This window comes from Pinus tabuliformis, chromosome 8 (assembly GCF_031772625.1).
Source record: "Pinus tabuliformis cultivar Carrire ecotype Pingquan chromosome 8, CPIR1, whole genome shotgun sequence".
In the NCBI taxonomy this organism is placed as follows: domain Eukaryota; kingdom Viridiplantae; phylum Streptophyta; class Pinopsida; order Pinales; family Pinaceae; genus Pinus; species Pinus tabuliformis.
The window spans coordinates 1,173,617,030-1,173,636,408 of NC_142294.1; the positions used below are offsets into that span (position 1 = coordinate 1,173,617,030).

Here is a 19,379-nt window from a genome sequence, read left to right on the forward strand (position 1 = left end):
TAGTACGCACTTCCTTAATGGAACGATCAACACGCTAATAGAAGAATTCCAAGTTTATCATCAAAATAGCACGCCATATCACCCTCGAGATAATGGGATGGTGGAAGCATTTAATAAGATATTGGAGAATGTTCTAACAAAGGATTACAATGCACAAAGGAATGATTGGGATGTGCACATACAAGCGGTGTTATGGGATTATAGAACTACATGTAAGTAGCTAACTGGACAAACACCTTTTCAACTAGTCTATGGTGTAGAAGTTGTAATGCCAGTGGATTACATCGTGCCTAGTCTATGGATAGTGGCATTCATAGGAATGGAGGACCATGGACCCTTAGAAGAGAGGCTCGCATAGCTGACTAAACTTGAAGAAGATATATTTTTGGCTGGATTCCATCATCAAGTTTAGAAGGAGCACGAAAAGGCATGGCATGATCATCACATTACACTACACACTTTCAAGGTGAACGATTTAGTTTTATTATATGACAACAAGTTTGATAAATTTCCGAGAAAATTTCAAATGCATTGGCTGAGGCCATATGTGATCAAGGAGATTACCGACAGTGGAGCAGTTTAGCTTGTGAAATTAAATGGAGATCCATTTCCTGGAAAGGTAAATGGCAGCCAATTGAAGCCATACACCAAGGATCTAGCCATATGACTATATGATGTTAGCATAGTCTCAGCGCTCCAAGTAGCTGCAAGGAGGCGTGGGACTATAAACTACACTTCCCAGGTTGTAAAACTACGCGGAATGAAAGAGTGTCATAGCATTAGAAAAACATGAAGCAAGCTGTGCTATAGGATGAGAGATCGCGCAGCGTAGCCAAAAAGTGACTGTTACCATCACTGTTCATGATTTGAAAGTGAGAAAATGGTTGAGAGGAGCAGAAGGGCGGAATTTAAGGCTGAGTTTAAGAGCGAGATCTTTGAAAATATGCTGCCAATATAGCATTTATGAGTGGATTTTGGGGGGAACAGTCGAATTTGAATTCGAATTTTCCTATAAATTACAGATGGTCATCCAACGAGAGACACTTTGTGTTATGAGCATTTATGTGTCTTGCTGTCTGGTGTGCATGAAACATGAGTTCTTTGAGGACTTGGTGGCTAGTTCTGTGTTTGACAGGTTACCTAAGGAAACCCAACAGCTCATTAATAGCTTCATGTCTACACCCGTGGAAACTGCAAGTGTTGGAGAGTCTATTGCATCTGAGGGAGCTGCCCCTCAGGTTTTAAATATGTATGTTCTCGTAACAATGCTTAAGTCACCGAGGTTTCCTAGGCCGAAGCCTACACTAGTAAGCGAGGTCCCTAAGCCGAAGAAAGATAAACATAAGAAGATGCTACCAGTGCACGAGTCACTAAGGAAACTTCAGAGAAAAAAAAAGCCAACTGCACAGGAGAAACGAAAAGTGGTAGATCTAGAGGCTGACGAGGGCATAGAGGACATTGATATTGAGAGGGTAGACATCGATGTTGAGGGGGTAGACCCTATTTCGAAGTTGCTAGAATACATCCCTCCATGCCAAGGAGAGGTAAAGGTCACAAAGGACCTAGATTAGGGAAATTTTCTCCTTCATACACCCCTACTGCCAAAAAATACCACGTTTGAAGGTCCACGCTTGGCGTGCGTCCCACATCTAAAGCTTGAAGATTGGGACTTGGGGGACACTGAGCGGTTCCCCCACCTAGCTACCGATACCTTCATGAAGCGAGTATTCTACAAGGACTCTTGTGTCACCACACTGAAGTCAGTGAAGTGGATTCATGGGGTGGAAAAAGCAGGATTGTTGAATCTGATATGGGTTTCACATTACCACCGTGCTCCCATAAGTTTGATTGTTATCAAATAGTTGTTGTGTGAGGTGCATGACGAGTGCCTGCACTTGGGAGAGCTGATCCCTATAACCAACATGCTTATCCACAGGATCACCTTACTAACACGTTCAGGGCTGAATCTGTCCAAGGCATTTGGCGGAAAGACGGGCGAGCGCAACCTCGTCGAAAGGATGAAGGACAAGTTTAAGCTTGTCAAGAAGCTACGCGGGTATTCAATTTCGAGCATTACAGACCCCGTGGTGAAGGCGGCCACCTAGATCTTGGCTAGCAAGGTAATGAGGAAGTGTCACACAGATGAGGTGCCAACACCTGTGGTTTTGTTAGTGGCTCAGTGCATGGACGACATATAGTTCAATTGGGTGCGCTACCTGTGCAGCGAGTTCCTCACGAATTGTAGAGAATCACAGGACCACAACAAGACATTTCACTACTCATGGCTCTTAATTTCGATTGTCCTGGTCTTGTGGGAGTTGCTAGAGGGTAGCCAATTTCCTTCGATCATGCCAGATTTGCTAGAAGCAAAGAAGTTTTTTTCGCTATGGGCCACAAAGGACGTTGAGTGGGTCCGGGAGAGAAATGTGTTTTTGGTATTGATGAAGATGAACATTAATATGGCCATCAACCGAAAGCCACAGTTGTCACCAATCATCTTCAAGTAGTTTGCTAGGTATGTAGAATTCAAAGCAGACTTCCACTTTATCTCCAACTGGGTGCGAAAGGACCCAGAACAGAAGTGGTATGATTTACCATACCATGCGATGGATGATGCCATTACAGTGGTCCTCGAGTGTTTTCCAACAGATTGGCGCATAGCATCCGATTTTTCCATTGGGTCTAGTAAGTTTGCAGAAAAGCATAAAAAGTAAGCTGCCCAGTTGAAGGTTTACCAGTTGGCTGAAAAGCAGAAGAAGGAGACTGAGGACAAGGCTCGAGCATAAGCGGAGCACAATGCGAAGGAACAGGAGGAAGAACAAAACTCTAAAATAAATTAGAAATATCCTTCGCCACATACAGAGGAAGAGGAGCTATCAGAACATGGCAGTGGAGATTTGGAAAGCACTCCCTTCCATGTGAAGCAAAACAGGGAACATGAAAAAAAGGACCGCAGAAGAAGACCAGGGACTCCAAGTCATCACTCAACCCAATCACCCTGATAGAAGATGACTTAGACGAAATTGGTGATAAGGTAAGGGATACGACCACACAATTGATGCAGTATTTTGAGCAGCAATAGAAGTAGGCATTCAGTGCCATATAGACGGGTCTACGAGAGCTGAAGATCCAAACAACAAGATAGCAGGTAGGTGCAAGACAGAGCAACGTGACATCAACTAGTTTGGCGTTAGGGACCACTTAAGCGTAGAGTTGGTTCGATCCTTGGATCTTGTTGGCTTATGGGACCCTGACCCAGGTTTAGAAGAGTTATTAGCCAATAAAATCCCACAGCGACTAGCCCTTTCAGCAATAGCTCGCGGAGCGCGGACTGAGGTCTCACCCAAGGTGGTAGGGGAGGATGCTAAAACCAGGTTTCCATATCCTTGGGATGTCTTGATGTGGTCTGGAGGGGTCATGAACTGTTCTGAGGCCTCGCGCCACTCTGTACTACTATCGGGCTTTCGCATAGATCCGCATTGTTGTACTTTATTATTAAGGGAATTATTACAGACTTGATCTTCTTGTTACAGTATTTAAGCAAATATTTAACAATAAAACCCAGTGCGTGCAATCATAATTCTTTAAAGAGATAAACTCATATAACAGATGCATAAATGAGAACACAATAGGTCCATGATATTTCAGAAACAACTTATCTTTATAAATATCTTCCGTCAATACAACCAGATCCGCCCTGCACACTCAGCTACAGGGGTTCGTGTACACAGCTGCGGACTCTACCAGGCCTCTACCCACAAAACTGCAGAGCCTCTATCTATCTACCAACACCATTGACTCGGACTTATGGACCTAGAGAATACTACCTTCACAAACCCATAACATCTAGATCCCAACAGAAGATTCCCCAAAAAAACTGACTTCTAGCCATAGAGCCTTGCTCTATTTATACATTCCCATGGTCTGTAGACCATGGGCAGGTGTTGGGCAATTTATTGGGCTTAAATTGCTGCATTAAATTATCAACCAGGGAAACTCGTAAGCTTGTGATGGTGCCAACAAAATATATGCAAGAGTAGGCAACTAACTCTATGTCTAGCTAAATTATTTAAGATTCAATACAATATGCAAGGGAAGAGGCTCCTAACTAAGGAGGTCCTGGTTGTCCTTCCCTATAGTATCATAGAGAAATCATTGATTACATGAAACTAAAAACATGAAATGAAGACAAGAGAATGAACTTAATTATTGTTCAGATTCAAGTAGAGAGAGAGACTAACTTAGTCTCTTGATTGTCCTCTCATGTACTAATCCAAACTAAACTAAGATTCATTCATAAGCATAAGAAATGAAATGACTTGAAACATAAAAGCACAAAAGAATGCATTTCAGTTACCATATAAATCAATGGAGAGAGAGCCTAACTTAGACTCTTGGTATCTCCTCATATGATACTTGAGACATAAAAGCAAAAGAATGAATTTCAATTATCATATGAGGAGATACCAAGAGTCTAAGTTAGGCTCTCTCTCCATTGATTTATATGGTAATTGAATTTCATTCTTTTGTGCTTTTATGTTTCAATTCATTTCATTTCTTATGCTTATGAATGAATCTTAGTTTAGTTTGGATTAGTACATGAGAGGACAATCAAGAGACTAAGTTAGTCTCTCTCTCTACTTGAATCTGAACAATAATTAAGTTCATTCTCTTGTCTTCATTTCAAGTTTTTAGTTTCATGTAATCAATGATTTCTCTATGATACTATAGGGAAGGACAACCAGGACCTCCTTAGTTAGGAGCCTCTTCCCTTGCATATTGTATTGAATCTTAAATAATTTAGCTAGACATAGAGTTAGTTGCCTACTCTTGCATATATTTTGCTGGCACCATCACAAGCTTACGAGTTTCCCTGGTTGATAATTTAATGCAACAATTTAAGCCCAATAAATTGCCCAACATTTTGGCGCCGTTGCCGGGGATGGTGCTAAGGGATTAGGCATTAGAATTTAATTCAGTATTTATTTTTCTTTAGACAAAATAATTTGTGAAACCTGGTGACAGCAGGATCTTCACAAAGGAGTTTAAATTTGAGTTTTCTGATGTTTTAATGTTTAGCTAGTTTTAAGTTTTGTCTTTTCAAAAACATCCCCCCTGCATGAATAAAAACAAATCAAGTGATTAGTATGCTCTCTTCCTGCACTTCGTACGATCAGGAAGATCAGAAAATCTATTGATTTTGTTCGAATAAAAATACTCTTGCTGGAGAACTAATTTGCAAAAAGACAATAAAGAATTTTGTGAATGAAAAAAACATCTTTAATTTCTTTTTTTTAGATGAAATTTAGTTTTTTTAGTTTTAGATTTAAAAAAAAAATTAGTTTTTAATTTTAGATTTAAAAAAAAAAAAAAAAAAAAAAAAAAAAAAAAAAAAAACCATAAAATAATAATAATATATGTATCAAATATACACATATTATTATTAAAGAAAAAAATTAACAATTTTCTTTGTTTTTTTGTTTTTTTTAGATATTTAAAAAAAAAACTAACCATTTTTGTTTTTTTTAATATTAAAAAAAACCACTAATCATTTTTTGTTTTTTTAGATATTTAAAAAATATGCAAAACATTAATAAAAAAAAAATTAACCATTTTTTTGTTTGTTTATTGTTTTTGTTTGTTTGTATTCAAATGGACCACGTCGAGCGCAATGATATCGAGGCGGTTAGAAAGATGGATGACATGGGAGATCACGAGAATGCGAGATCAATCGAAGAGAATCAAAAGCTCAAGTCCATATTGACGTAGATGACTCACAAATATAACGACTTGCAGAGGCATGTCAGGTATTTGCTGAAACAGCGAAAGGGTGTTTATGGAGGCCAGATGCTTAATCTAGATCATGGACGCGAGGAGCTGTTGGGGACAAAGTCTATTAATATCGACTCCGGCCAGGCAATTTCGTACCAATCCGATCAGTCTTCCGATTGTCATGAAGGAGATGGGGAAAAGGAGAAGAAGAATGCCGAACTTATGTACAATCACCAGCTGCCTTCGAAGATAAATTATGTGCAGTCTGCACAGATAAGAGAAGGGAAACAATTTGTCAATGAATGATAGCCCAACTTGCTGAAATGATTATAACTCGAAATGTGAACGTAAGTAGCAGTATTGCCGATTTTGCGGCAGTGGGTTCGGTGGTGACAGGCATGGAACATCAAATCGAGGCGATCAAACTGCATCTCAAGGAAGAGGCCGAAGCTTTGCCCAGAGCTCAGGAGCTGATCAAACTATCATTGCATCAACAAAAGAAACTGCAACACATGCAGGCCAATCTTCCACCTAATTTGCCAGGAAACACCTCCGTTCTCGATACAAGCTCCGCCAGTCTGGTACTGAAACCGCCCAATGATGATGCAGTGGCTAGAAGTACAGAAGAGACCAAACCTCAAAAGGAAAGGAAAGGCCGTGGTCCACCTCCTCGTTGGTACCTGACAGATAACGAACTTGACTCGCTTTCAAGCTACATGAGAGGGCGTCTCACTCTTGATAAAGTGAATGCTGCTATTGATGAGATGGCACAACATGCAGAAACTAACGCACAGCTAATAGCGGCACCCAGAAAGAAGCTGGGAGAAGATCTGCTCGAAAAAGCACTAGAGCTTCGTGATATTTCAACATCAGAGCCGGTTAAGGGCAAACATTTCTTCTTGGAGGTAGATCTAAAAGGGCCCATGTTAAAGCTTGATAACACAGGGAAATCAATATTGACTGCCCTCCTTCCTCTTCCTAAGGTCACCAATGAAAAAACCGGCGAGAATGAAAAGAGAGTTTACAGCTGCTTTTCCTGATGAAATTGAAGCTATTGCTGACTATGAAACTTCTGAACCACACGAAATAGCGCTGAAGAGCTGGGGAGATAAGATGAATCAGCTGAGATGATTGAGGGATAAGTCTAGATCTGGCGATTCGTTTTCATTAATGCAGCAGATATTTTTCTGAGGAAATCTCGGGATATTTTGTTAATGAAAACATCAGTTATAATATGTGTCACTGCCAGCACATCTTGGAGCGAACCTATGGCGGCCGGTGGTGATTTGGTGCCGGTTGTGGAAATTAATGCCCACCATTATTCGAAGTTGCTTATTTTTATTTGTTAGTTTCTCCTGCCTGCATCAATCGGTAACTGGGCCAAATGATATGCTTGATGGTTTTGCACTATTTCTTTGTATGCCTGATATATTGCATGCCATGGAAAATGTTACTCTAGTGCACTGTTCGTTTAATGGTTGTATGTACAGAGGCCGAGCGCACTATTCGTTTAAAGATTGGAAATACATAGGTTGAGTGCGCCTCGGAGTCGCTTCCTACCTATTTGGCTGATCTCGATTGGCAAAGATATCATGCTGCTCTCATTATTCTTGCCCAGATCGCGGAAGGCTGTGCCAAGGTGATGCTAAACAAAGCTTGAACAAGTTGTTTCTATGGTTCTGAAGTCATTCGTGTACGATGGGCAGCCATCAATGCCATCGGGCAACTGTCAACTGATTTAGGCCCGGATTTGCAGCAACAATATCCTCAGAATGGAAGGCAGATGGTGCAGGAGGGTGCGTTAACAGCTTTAGCATCTGTTGCCGATTCCTCACAGGAGCACTTTCAGAAGTATTATGATGCAGTTATGCCTTATCTGACGTCCATATTAATGAATGCTGGGACTAGATTTCCTTCCTTCCATGAATGTCATGATGCCTCCACTTCTTCAATCTGCCCAGGTGAAACCAGATGTGACAATCACTTTTGCAGACCCAGGCATACGATATATGCCTATTTAGATTCCCATTATTTTTTTAGTTATACTTTATTTTTAGAGGTTTTCCTTATTAGGTTTTAATAAAAAAATTGTTGATTTTCAAATTTAAAAAAATCTCAACTTAAATAACGAATTAACAAATTTATGTTTTTTAATTTGTTATTTAAACAAATCTAAATAAATAAAGAAAATCAACATAAATAATAAATTAAAAACAATTGTTTTTAATTTGTTATATATATAAATAAAAATATTTTGTGTGTTGTTTTTTTTTATTTAAAAATAAAAAATATTTTGTGTTGATTTATTTAATATTTTGGCAAATAAAAAAAAAATCAAAACAACACAAAATAATCTTTATTTTATTTTTATTTTTAATTAAAAAAAAACAAAAAAAAAGGATTTTCCTATTTTATTTTTATTAAAAAAAAAAAAACTTTATTTTAGTGATAGTTTATTTTTTTAGGTTTTCATAAATAAAAGTTTGTTGATTTTAAAAATTTCAACTTAAATAATAAATTAAAAAAAATTATGTTTTTAATTTATTGTTTAAAGAAAAATCTAAATAAAATCAACATAAGAAATAAAATAAAAAATTAATATTTTTAAACTTTGTTGTTTAAAAAAAATAAAAATAAAAAAATAAAAATTAAAAAAATTATAATAAAAAAAATTACAAAAAAAAAACACAAAAACAAAAATTCACATAGATTTGAAAATAAAAAAATAGGATACTTGGAAACACATTTCGAAAATCGATTGGAGGATTCTCAAGACGATAATTATTTCTGATAGCTTTTAGTTGGCATCACATCTTTCTGTTGTATGCTTTATGATGCACTAATATGCAGGACAGAATTGCCAAGCACATGAGTTATCTGACACAAACAGGGAGTATTATTTTTCATGGTTGTGTTTAGGAATGGATTGAAATTGATATCATGAATTGAGTTACTTTCAACACTTTGATTTTTCCTAAATCTGTTTTATTTGGTATGAAATTTTTGCATAAGAATCATGAAGGAAATGTGCAATTCTTCTTGAACAAACTTATGTTTTCTTTCTGCCAAGTTTTTTTACAGGTTACAGGATAACAAAGTGATCATTCAGGAGATTACATTGTGACGACAATTAGTCTTCCAAAGACTAAATTCATGAAAAATTCTGAAGACAAATCCATCTCCACAACCACTACCTTCCACCTCCCTTTCTGAAAAAGATTTTGAATTCCACCAATCGTACATCCATAAAGCATGACACTTCCATATCCATTTTTCACAGCAAGAGTTCTTATTCATACACCATGCATTTCCTTACATCCATCCATTTTCCTTGTCATTACCATTCCCCTTCATTTCCGCCAATAAAACCCTGCTTGAGTCAAAGTCCTAGAGTCTATGTATCATTGAAAAAACACCTAGAGGCTTGCATGCCTTAATGGCAAGTACTCTTGCCAATGAACAATGGGAGTACATTAATATCCCTTGTTCATTGGATCTTGTAGGTGACTCGACCACGACAAATTTATTCGTACCTACAAAGATGTGTTAGGCATCCTGACTCCCATTGGAATCAATGGTGGGAGCTCTTGTGTTGGCTAGGGGCATTCATTAACGGCCACTAAGTCAACAACTTCTTGCTATGTTCGACATCGACACATTTAATCACATAGTAAGATTTGTGCCATCGAGCGTTGAAGACTTGAAGACCCATATTTTGTAGCAGATGAAGCCAATTTCCTTTCATCAGTTTGTCATCACTTGAGGACAAGTCAATCAATAAGGCTGGGAGGGAAATGTCACTTATATATTTTGTATACCTTCCAAGCCTTATAGATTTTCAGCCATATTTAGCAGACTCATCAGATTCATCATCCAGCAGCAGAAGATCCAGCAGCAGATACGACTTTCAGCCATGTTCAGCGGACTCCTCAGATTCATCATCTAGTAGCAGAGGATCCAGCAGCCGATACGACAATACAGCTCCATCTTTCATCCACAACTTGAAGAAAAAGCTTCAGAGCAGAATTGTGGCAGCTGGACATGCATGATTCATCCACCATTTTCCCAACCAAGTAAAGAAGACTACGAACAACAGTTTTTGCAGCCACATGTGCACAACTCTCATCCATTTTTGGAAGGGTAAGTTAAGGTATGATATTTTCTAACTTTTAACCATTAAATTCCTTGAAAAGTTAGAATAATAATTTTTGGAAAAACTTCACTTCCTTTCCCCTTTCTTTCCCCATTTCACATAACTATCCAAACCATCTGTTTAAGGGGAAAGATACATTTACATACATGCTTTGTCACATTCATATTCACATTCATATATCACATTCTAAACCCCACTTACCTTCAAAATATATTCACTATTACATGAGCATACAAATGGCTTTGACAAAAGTATTTAAAAGATAATTGGATGCCAATACAATCATGGTTGTTACACAAGAACCAACCATGATGCATTCCTACAAAAATACTCTGCAACAAAAATCACATTATCAATATGCAAAGATCATACATTGAATGCAACAAAAAAATATGGTTGAAACACAAGAACCAACCAAGTTGTAATTCATCAAAATAACGCTTTGCAAAATTTATGTAAATGCTATCATGTAGAGTTTAAGCCAAAGCTCAAGTACCAAAAAGTAATGTAATAGATTGCATGAGGACATGCAATACCTTCAGTTTGGGGCCAAAATGTTGGGCAATTTATTGGGCTTAAATTGCTGCATTAAATTATCAACCAGGGAAACTCGTAAGCTTGTGATGGTGCCAGCAAAATATATGCAAGAGTAGGCAACTAACTCTATGTCTAGCTAAATTATTTAAGATTCAATACAATATGCAAGGGAAGAGGCTCCTAACTAAGGAGGTCCTGGTTGTCCTTCCCTATAGTATCATAGAGAAATCATTGATTACATGAAACTAAAAACTTGAAATGAAGACAAGAGAATGAACTTAATTATTGTTCAGATTCAAGTAGAGAGAGAGACTAACTTAGTCTCTCGATTGTCCTCTCATGTACTAATCCAAACTAAACTAAGATTCATTCATAAGCATAAGAAATGAAATATCTTGAAACATAAAAGCACAAAAGAATGAATTTCAATTACCATATAAATCAATGGAGAGAGAACCTAACTTAGACTCTTGGTATCTCCTCATATGATTCTTGAAACATAAAAGCAAAAGAATGAATTTCAATTATCATACAAATCAAATAGAGAGAGAGAGCCTAACTTAGACCCTTAGTTGTCCTCTCATATGCTGATTAGATTCTAATTTAAAACTCATTCATCAATCACAATCAAATCCTCAAACATCTAAACAAGTAAATGAAATAAGATCTTAGATGAAATAAAATGTTTCTCTCATCCTTTTAGAGTGAGCTCAATTCTCTTAAGAACAAGACAAATTATTCCATATACTACATTAAGGAAAATTAAATCTAAAACTACATAATGGAAATATATGTAAAATGAAGCTTTATTCTATTCCATCATAAGTTTGGATACATGCTCTAAGAGTCCTCTCCTTGGAATGGGGGAGGTACTCCTATTTATACAATGAGATGAGATAACAAACTCATAATGATGATCCACTAATCTCTCTTTCAGTTCCATACATTTCTCAACCATCTAGACACATAACCCTATCCTCCATGATCTCCTCCATGAGGTCCATGATTTTCTCCATGATCTTTTCCATGAGGCTCATCTTATCAAATTCGAATTTGATCATTCAAGGCCACATAAAGATGCCCTGGAAGCTTCCTTTGTACCTACACACGTCAACAAACTCATTATAATTGTTAGGTATAAGTATAAGCATATTATTTTCTAAAGTTTAGCCATAAATTCACTTAAAAATGTTAAGAATTAATAAACTTTGGAAAAGCATAGTTATAACCCAATAATGAGGTAAATGGAATGATGTGGAGGTGGAATGGAGGTGACATGAAGGTAAAATGTGAAGATATTGGTGAATAATGGAGTGAAAATAGGGACCATTTTGAGGCCCAACAGCAGGCCAACTCACTTCCTATTATTTTACATTATTCTCAGGCGGACAACCCTTTGACTTGACTCATTACAATTCATGCTCCATGCACTTCGTGGAGTCTTTACCATACTTTTTCCCAAAATTGTGGACTTTGAGTCCCAAAACCATTATGCAGGGCCTCTGCTACCCAACAGGCCCCTAATACAATCAACGTGACTCATCCTGAGTCACTCGGCTGGTGCAGCAATCTTCATGCGAAGGTCATGCAGCAACTTCTGCGCTTCACTTACACTTGCAACAAACTCTTCTGCCATATGCTATACTTGTTCTACACAAGCCATTGATGCATCAGTATCTACTTCAGTCGCCTGTCAGGGTGTATATTCTTCCTGCATGTGGGCCACCTTTCGCTTGATGGTGGTGGAAATCATGAATGCCTCATCAAGCCAAGGTTGGATACATTTTTTAATCACTGTTTATTTTTTCCGAGCGATGTCAGCCTGTATCTTAAGAGCCTGAGCCTCCCTCATTTTTTCCAAGCGCTGCATAATAGCAACTGTCTGTGTGGTCCCCCTGACATTATCATAGGCTTGTTGTAGCTCCCTTGCCTTTGTTTCCAACCATTGTAAGGTTGGATCCTCCTGTAGTGACATGAGTGTAATAAGTGATTGATCCAACACGTCGGAGCACTCCTGCATAGCATGTTCTATTGTTTCCCATTCAGATTTCATGATGCCTCTCCGCTGTTCAGTGACCTCCGATGGTGTAGAAGGCTATGCTTTGAGTTTCATCTTTACGATCTACAAGCTGAGGGCTAACTGAATCCTCGTGGCCTCCTCCTTTGCTTCGCAGAACCCACTAGCCAACTTGTGGATTCATATGCCAGTAGGAAGCTCGGCTACAATCTCTAGCTCAGGGGCACACGAACATGCCTCCCCTACAATTTTCTCCAACTACCAATTTTGTGCCACCGCTTCGTCCCGTTGGAGGCTCAACTGTTCTATATTGATTCTCTACTCACTGAGTACCTATACCATGCATCCTTCCCTGGTGTGGAGCTCCATCATTGCGCTGTCCTGGAGTTGGTACAAGATTTCGCACGAGAGGGTAGCCAAATTTAATCCAAGCCCCGTAATCTAGCCCACCACAGCTCTGTCCACCACATTTTCTGTTATCAACACACCTACCGGGAGCGCACTAGTATTGGCCATTTGGGCCTTTAGCAGTTGCTCATTGGTTGACATACCCATAACTCCACGAGTATCGATGGTTCCCAGCTGTCAGACTCGTGCCCCAAGTTCCTGTAGCTGCACGCGGAGCACCCCCAACACACTTTGTTGCTTCGACATGGCCCTGTCGATTGCTTCCCGAGTGACTTCATGAATTGTGTCCCCTATGTCACCTAGGTCACCCTCGGTCAATGTGGTAAGTTCTCCATCCCATTTATACACCTTGGCCTTCTTCTATGGTTTCGTTCATTTTGTTGGCCGTGGTCGTTTTAAGGGCAAACCCGTGGTGGTTGGTGTCGTTCCTTCCATCCCTATATCTGTGGCCGGCTTTGTGGTCACCTTTGGACCGCTTTTGTCCTTTGTCTTCGTAGCCCCTTCTATGGTTGCCTTACCTATATAAGCTTACGCTGCCTCCCAGGCCACCCATACTTCTACAGCGTGTCGTTCATTCCTCTTTTGATGTGCTATGTGCTTAGCTTCAACCTTCTGTTTTTGGATAGTGGTCTCATCGCGCTCCAAAGCATCAGGTCCATGCCACTCTATTGGTCAGGTATCCAATACCGCAAATATAGCCTCATCAATGGAAATGAAGGGAAGTGTGGACCACGTCTAGTCTGGGTCCTTGCGTGCCCGGATGTATACATGGTGCATGTCTGCCTTAAACTCGGCGATGTTCTTCACACTGTCATATATCTCGGTGAACATATGGGGTTGCTGGTTGATCCATAGTCGGATGTTTGCTTCCATTAGTATCTAGAAAATCTTGATGTCCCAGATTCTTGCGGCGTCCCTCGTCGCCCAGAGCGACGCGTATTTGGCAGCTTCTGGCCAATCCTGGTCCAGGGAAGGAAACTGATTGTCTTCGGGTAATTCACTTGTAACCAACATGATGGATAACAGCAACCATGCATAGTGGAAGGTCTTACCCTCCCCTTGGGCCTCCCTATAGTTCATCAGGAATTCATCACAAAGGAATTGCACCCAATTGAACCGTTCCCCTTCTGCGCATTGCCCTGCTAGCACGACGACTATTGCTGGGACCTCATTGGTGAAACATTTCCACATCACTTTTCTTGCCAGCGACTAGGTAGCAGTGCAAACCCCTTTGTCTGGAATAATATCAATAGCTTACCCTCCCTGCTTTTTCTCTAATTTGTATTTCTTTTTCAAGGTTTCCATCATTGTCACATCACCACTCATATCAACTATTTCCATGGGGTCCCTTCACAGGGAAGCTGCGAGATCTTGTGAATAAGTTCGGCCGTGATGGGAATGGGTTTGTCTGTCCATAAGTATCCATCATGTACCAAACAGAGCAGTTGTCGGATGACCAATATTGTGATGGGGGGCCAGTGAAAATGTGGAATGGACAGGAGACAGAGTAACATAGCTTCCTCCACCTTTTGCAGCCACTCCTTCGATTGATGTGTCCAAACAGTTCCCTCCACACTTTGCTCCATTAGTTCGTTGGTTTTCAAATGGGGAAACTTATCGGTATCTACAAGGTCCAAGTCTTCAACTTCATAGTCGGGATGCGGTCGGTCGCCGTTCCTTTGAGCGGAACCCCTTTAGGGAGAGACTGCGTGATGAGTAGGTTTTCAACGACATCCAGGTCTATAGGGACCTTGGCCTTCCCTTTTCTTGGAGGAATATACTTGGGTCGTCATACTAGCTGGATATCTGCTTCTCCCTCTTTGTCTGGTTCTATTTATTCAACATAGGTCAGAGGTTCCTCTTCCTCAGTGTCGCTTTCAATAGTAACAACTTTTCCTTTTTCTTCCATTGTGAGCTTGCTAAATTTCGGATTTCACGATGACATCCTTACTTGTCTTGGTACCTGGGGGTCCTTCTTGGTCTGTGGCATCCTGGGTGATTTAGGGATTTCAGCTACCTGTGGTGTAGGATTTTGTGTAACGTCCTTGGTGGTGCTTATCGACCTGAGTAATGACTCGCGCAATTCCTACGGAAATTCTTGAAACCACAGGCTTTCTTTCATCAGTTTTTCATTCATCTTGCTCCTCTCGGTTTGAACCTAGGGCATCCTACTCTTTGAATGATCAAGCTTTGTTTTGTGACACTTCACTTGTTTTTTATATACTATTTCAAATTCAAATTCAACCTTTTTCCCTATTCGTGGCTCATTAATGCGATTTTGGCGGTTACCCTTATGTCTTAATTGCCCGTCACCCACTCCTCGGTGTCTTAAATGGGACATATTATCATGAATAGTAACTACAATGGTCACTTTCCATCCACCCCATGCGGCAGCACAACCCCTGGTATGTGGGTGCGTTCTATGCTTTTTATTGGCCCTGCATGCCACGGCCGAATCGCGCTACCTTCCTACAGATTATTTTATAGTCCCAGTCCCTCTTTCAACTGCGTGGAGCATTGAGACTGGGTTTCCTATAGATAGTCAGGTGGTCACACCCTTCATGTGAACCTTCCTTTTCCCTGCTAGCTCGGGTTGCGGGCACCCTTCGAGTACCTTCAAATCAGATAACGCATTGTGGTTTGTGCTCCCTTATTCAATAGGGTGCAGTCACAACCATGATAGTAGGGTCACAACTTGTGCTAGGATCGTAGGAGGGTCGGCCAAGTCCGGTCCCTTATTTCGCATGTTCGCGTAGCCCATTTGTGTGCCTCCTATTTTTATTTTGTCAATTTCTTCATCCAGCCTCCCACTTTTCCTCCTGAGCCTTGCCCTCACTTCCTCCAGTTCGTGAAGTCTCAGGCTACCATGCTAAATGGCTTCCTACAACCGTCGGATCCCTTCGTCCAGGTATTTTCATTCAGGTCGTGTTAGCTACCTATACCAATAGGTTTCATATTTCATGATTGGCAAAGAAAGGTCCAAATATGCTCTGCTTTGGTGATGCAAAGATCCCATATTTCCAAGAGAAAACAATGTGTGTACATAGCTCGAGGTTGACTAAATTTTGATGGGTGGTCCAACAGCCTAATCTGGATCATACCATATTTCAATTTTCTGTTATAAAATAGAGAAATAAGTCTGTCCAAACTGTTTAACCTTGGCAGACAAGTAGCTTAGGTAGAGAAGTAAGGTTCCCAACTGCTTAATCTGGGACCTTGGAAGCGATAAGGGTAGTTCTAGATAGAAAATCAAAAGAAAAAGGCCAAAGAAAAGAAAAGGCACATAAGGGTCTGCAAGTCTAAGTGCACCCTCCAGGAAGTAACAAAAAATGGTAGGAAATAGATGGGTAAGTAGATGGGGTTGCAGAAATCTCATTCCTTTCAAGTGAGTGTTTGATAACATGTTTGCAAAGGAATATCAGTGGATTGAGAAGGTTCTCTTCTCCATCATGTTGCAGCAAAACAAAGGAGCATGTCTAACTTCCCATTTTCCCCTTTTCACATCCATGTACTAACATCCCTTCATCAGCACAGATTCATGGAAGAATTTAAGGTTTTATGTTGGTTCCTATTCCTTTAAGAAGCCACATTTCTTGTCTAAAATTCTTTTTATTTTGATCTACTTCCTAACTAAGTTTAAGCTCCATAAAGCTTAGTAAACACCATTTCCCATTCTCATCCCCTCCCCCAGTATTAAAAACTAACTCTATCTACTCTAAATCCCTTATGTTCCCCTTCCCCCTACTATAATAACACCATGGTGTATAAATCCCAAACAATGTATAGATATCCTCCCCTTTTAGCACTATAGCTAATAAAGTTTGTCTAAGGGAGACATTAGTCCACCAGGGACTATGGTCAACCCTGTCATGGGATTGCCCTGACCTCTGGTTGGATTAATAACCTCCCCCTAAGCCCTCACCTCCCCTCTGTTCAGAAATTCCACAAAGAACCCCCTTACCTCTGCTAAAACCCACTAAAAACCCTTTTTCCTACAGAAAAAACCCAAAAAACCCATCAAAACCCTTAAAATCCTAAGTTCCGCGCATAAATATTAATTTGAATATTTTAATATGCCAGCGGGACCCCCCCAACTTGCACGATCCGTCAGGAGGCCCGCCAGCCATCCATCATCTGCCACCCCCGATCCAACGGTGGGCGGGTATTTCCAGATCTGGATCTGCCGACCTTTAGCGTCCGGGGAACGGTGGTTTTCCGCCCCGTACATGGGACGCGTGGCAGGCGGCGGGGTTGTTCGGAGCCCCCCTCCCCGATACCGCCTTTGCCCAAAGGTGGTGTGGGGAAACCACTTACCACCTTCCCCATTACCACCTCCCCCTTATGTCATCCATACGTCATCATGACGTAGCACTATCTCCCGCCCTCGCCGCGCGTGGCCCTCCAAGTAGCCCTGCCACCTTATCCGCCTGCCACCGTGTCTGGCCACGCTGGCCTACACCTCAGCAGCCACGTCACCCTCCGTACCCGGGCCCGCCATGACGTCATACTGACGTCATCGGCGGAAAGGCACCAATTACTTAATTTTTCCAAACTCATCGTTAAAAGTCACGGTTTGGGCCGTTTTATGTCATTTTCAAGTGAAGAAGACATAGCCGTTGTCGCTGGTTCACTTCCAAATCGCCTCCGGACCTCCAAATTCAAATTTGAAACTATGCCAACTCATCAACTCAGCTGCATTCAGCCTTCACAATTCGGCCTGAAGGCATTCCAGCTCGTTTTTCAGGTATTTCACCCCAAGTTCCCTGTTTTCCCACTGAGCATACCAATTTCTATGTAAATTTTCCATAAGAAACATTCAATTGCCAAATTGCACACTGTTTTTCACCAAATTTACCATCAAATCTACCTGCATTATCCTTTGCCCCAGCAATTCGCTATTAAAACGTTAATTCACAGTCGAAGGTTACCAGTTCGGCCTTGAACTTGCCCGGCATTGTTCCCTTTTGCCGGGTGTAGACCAGCTGCAACTTTTTACCAAAGTAAAACTCACATACCCTCTGCAATTTGCCCCTAGCAATTCACAATCCCTGTGAATTTACCAAAAACTGCAGAAACAAGCAGAAACAAGCCTGCCTTTTCAACTGTGAGGAGAATTTCAAACATTGTCTGCAATAAGCCTGTCACTCAAATCTTTGAGCAACCTTGCAAACCATTGTAATCACCTCTGTTAAAATTCAAACTGCATAATGGCTGCTCCTGCACCATTAGCCCTCAGTGTAGCTCCATTAAATCCACCAAATAAAGACCTGGAGGCCTTGCCCTTTGCTGACAAGGACTACCTCATTGAAGACTTTGTGGGTAACAGGGACTTTTTGCAGACCTTCAGGCAGTTAAGAGAGGACTACCTGAATGGTCATGATACATATGGGATATGGGAGTCAAACCTGCCATACTACTGTCTCCCCTCTGTAAATGTTTTTCCTGAGATCATTCACCTATGTGCTGAAAACTATGATGTGCAGCAAAGAGCCATTAAGTCTCCATCTGGGAGCATCCTCTTTCACATCAATCCTGAAACCATCAATAAAATGCTCCATTTTGATCAGACAGAGCTGTTGTTCCCATTTTCCATGAATTATCTGCTGGAAAATGGTGCCAAGATGACTAGTGAAGAGATCCAAAGAATCACCAAGACATTTATGAGGCCTGAGTGCCAGCCCACAGGGCCACCTCCCTACCTGGATGTCTTTTTCACTGATGTAGGCAGGCTTTTGCTGGACATGATTGCCTATGTGTTGGGGTACAGAACCAGTGAGCATGTGGATGCAACAATGCTGGTATTGTTAGCTGCTTACAGCCCAGGCCAGCCCCCTTCCCGCAAGTACAACTTTGCTAAGTTCATAGCTAACAAGATTCATGATCAGTTGAGAAAAGTGAACAGACAGGGTGTCTTCAAGTACTTGGCCTATATTTACCACCTTTTCATGTACTATCAGTTTGAGGCTTTTCCATGCTACATCAAAAAGCTGGATTATAGATGGGAAAGAAGATCTGTTATCTTCTGGACCTCTGTCTATCACAAAGTCTCAAATTCACCCTATTCCTATTGTGAATTTGTTGACCAATTTGTATACCCAGTCTCTTGCCTATTGATGAGGTCCCCTCCTCCCAGAATATCAACTGAGATACAGAAAGCTCTGCAGCTTTCCAAGAAGTACAAAATAGGTGATTGGTACCTATATGAGAATCATACAGTCATCAGAGTCTATGGCTGTGAGCTCTGTCCATACAGGCTCCCAAAATATGTGCCTATGAGGTTATTTGCCTTGGAGTATTACAGGCAGCTGATTTAGTCCGACCTCACCCACTTCCACAGCTCCAAAAAGAAGGCCCACCTCAAGTTCAAACACCAGTTGGGCCCCTTCATCATGAATAAGAAAGAAGGATGGGAAGATGCAGACCTAATCCTCAAAGATAAATACAAGCTGTCATATAGTTTTCGGTGGGTCCCTTATGACCCTCAAGGCTTCA

The 19,379-nt window shown here is 40.7% G+C and overlaps 1 pseudogene; it reads left to right on the plus strand.

Moving 5' to 3' along the window:
* Positions 1 to 6,095: 6,095 nt before the first annotated feature.
* On the plus strand, positions 6,096 to 6,812 carry LOC149239531 (SKA complex subunit 1 homolog pseudogene; annotated as a pseudogene).
* Positions 6,813 to 19,379: the final 12,567 nt, after the last annotated feature.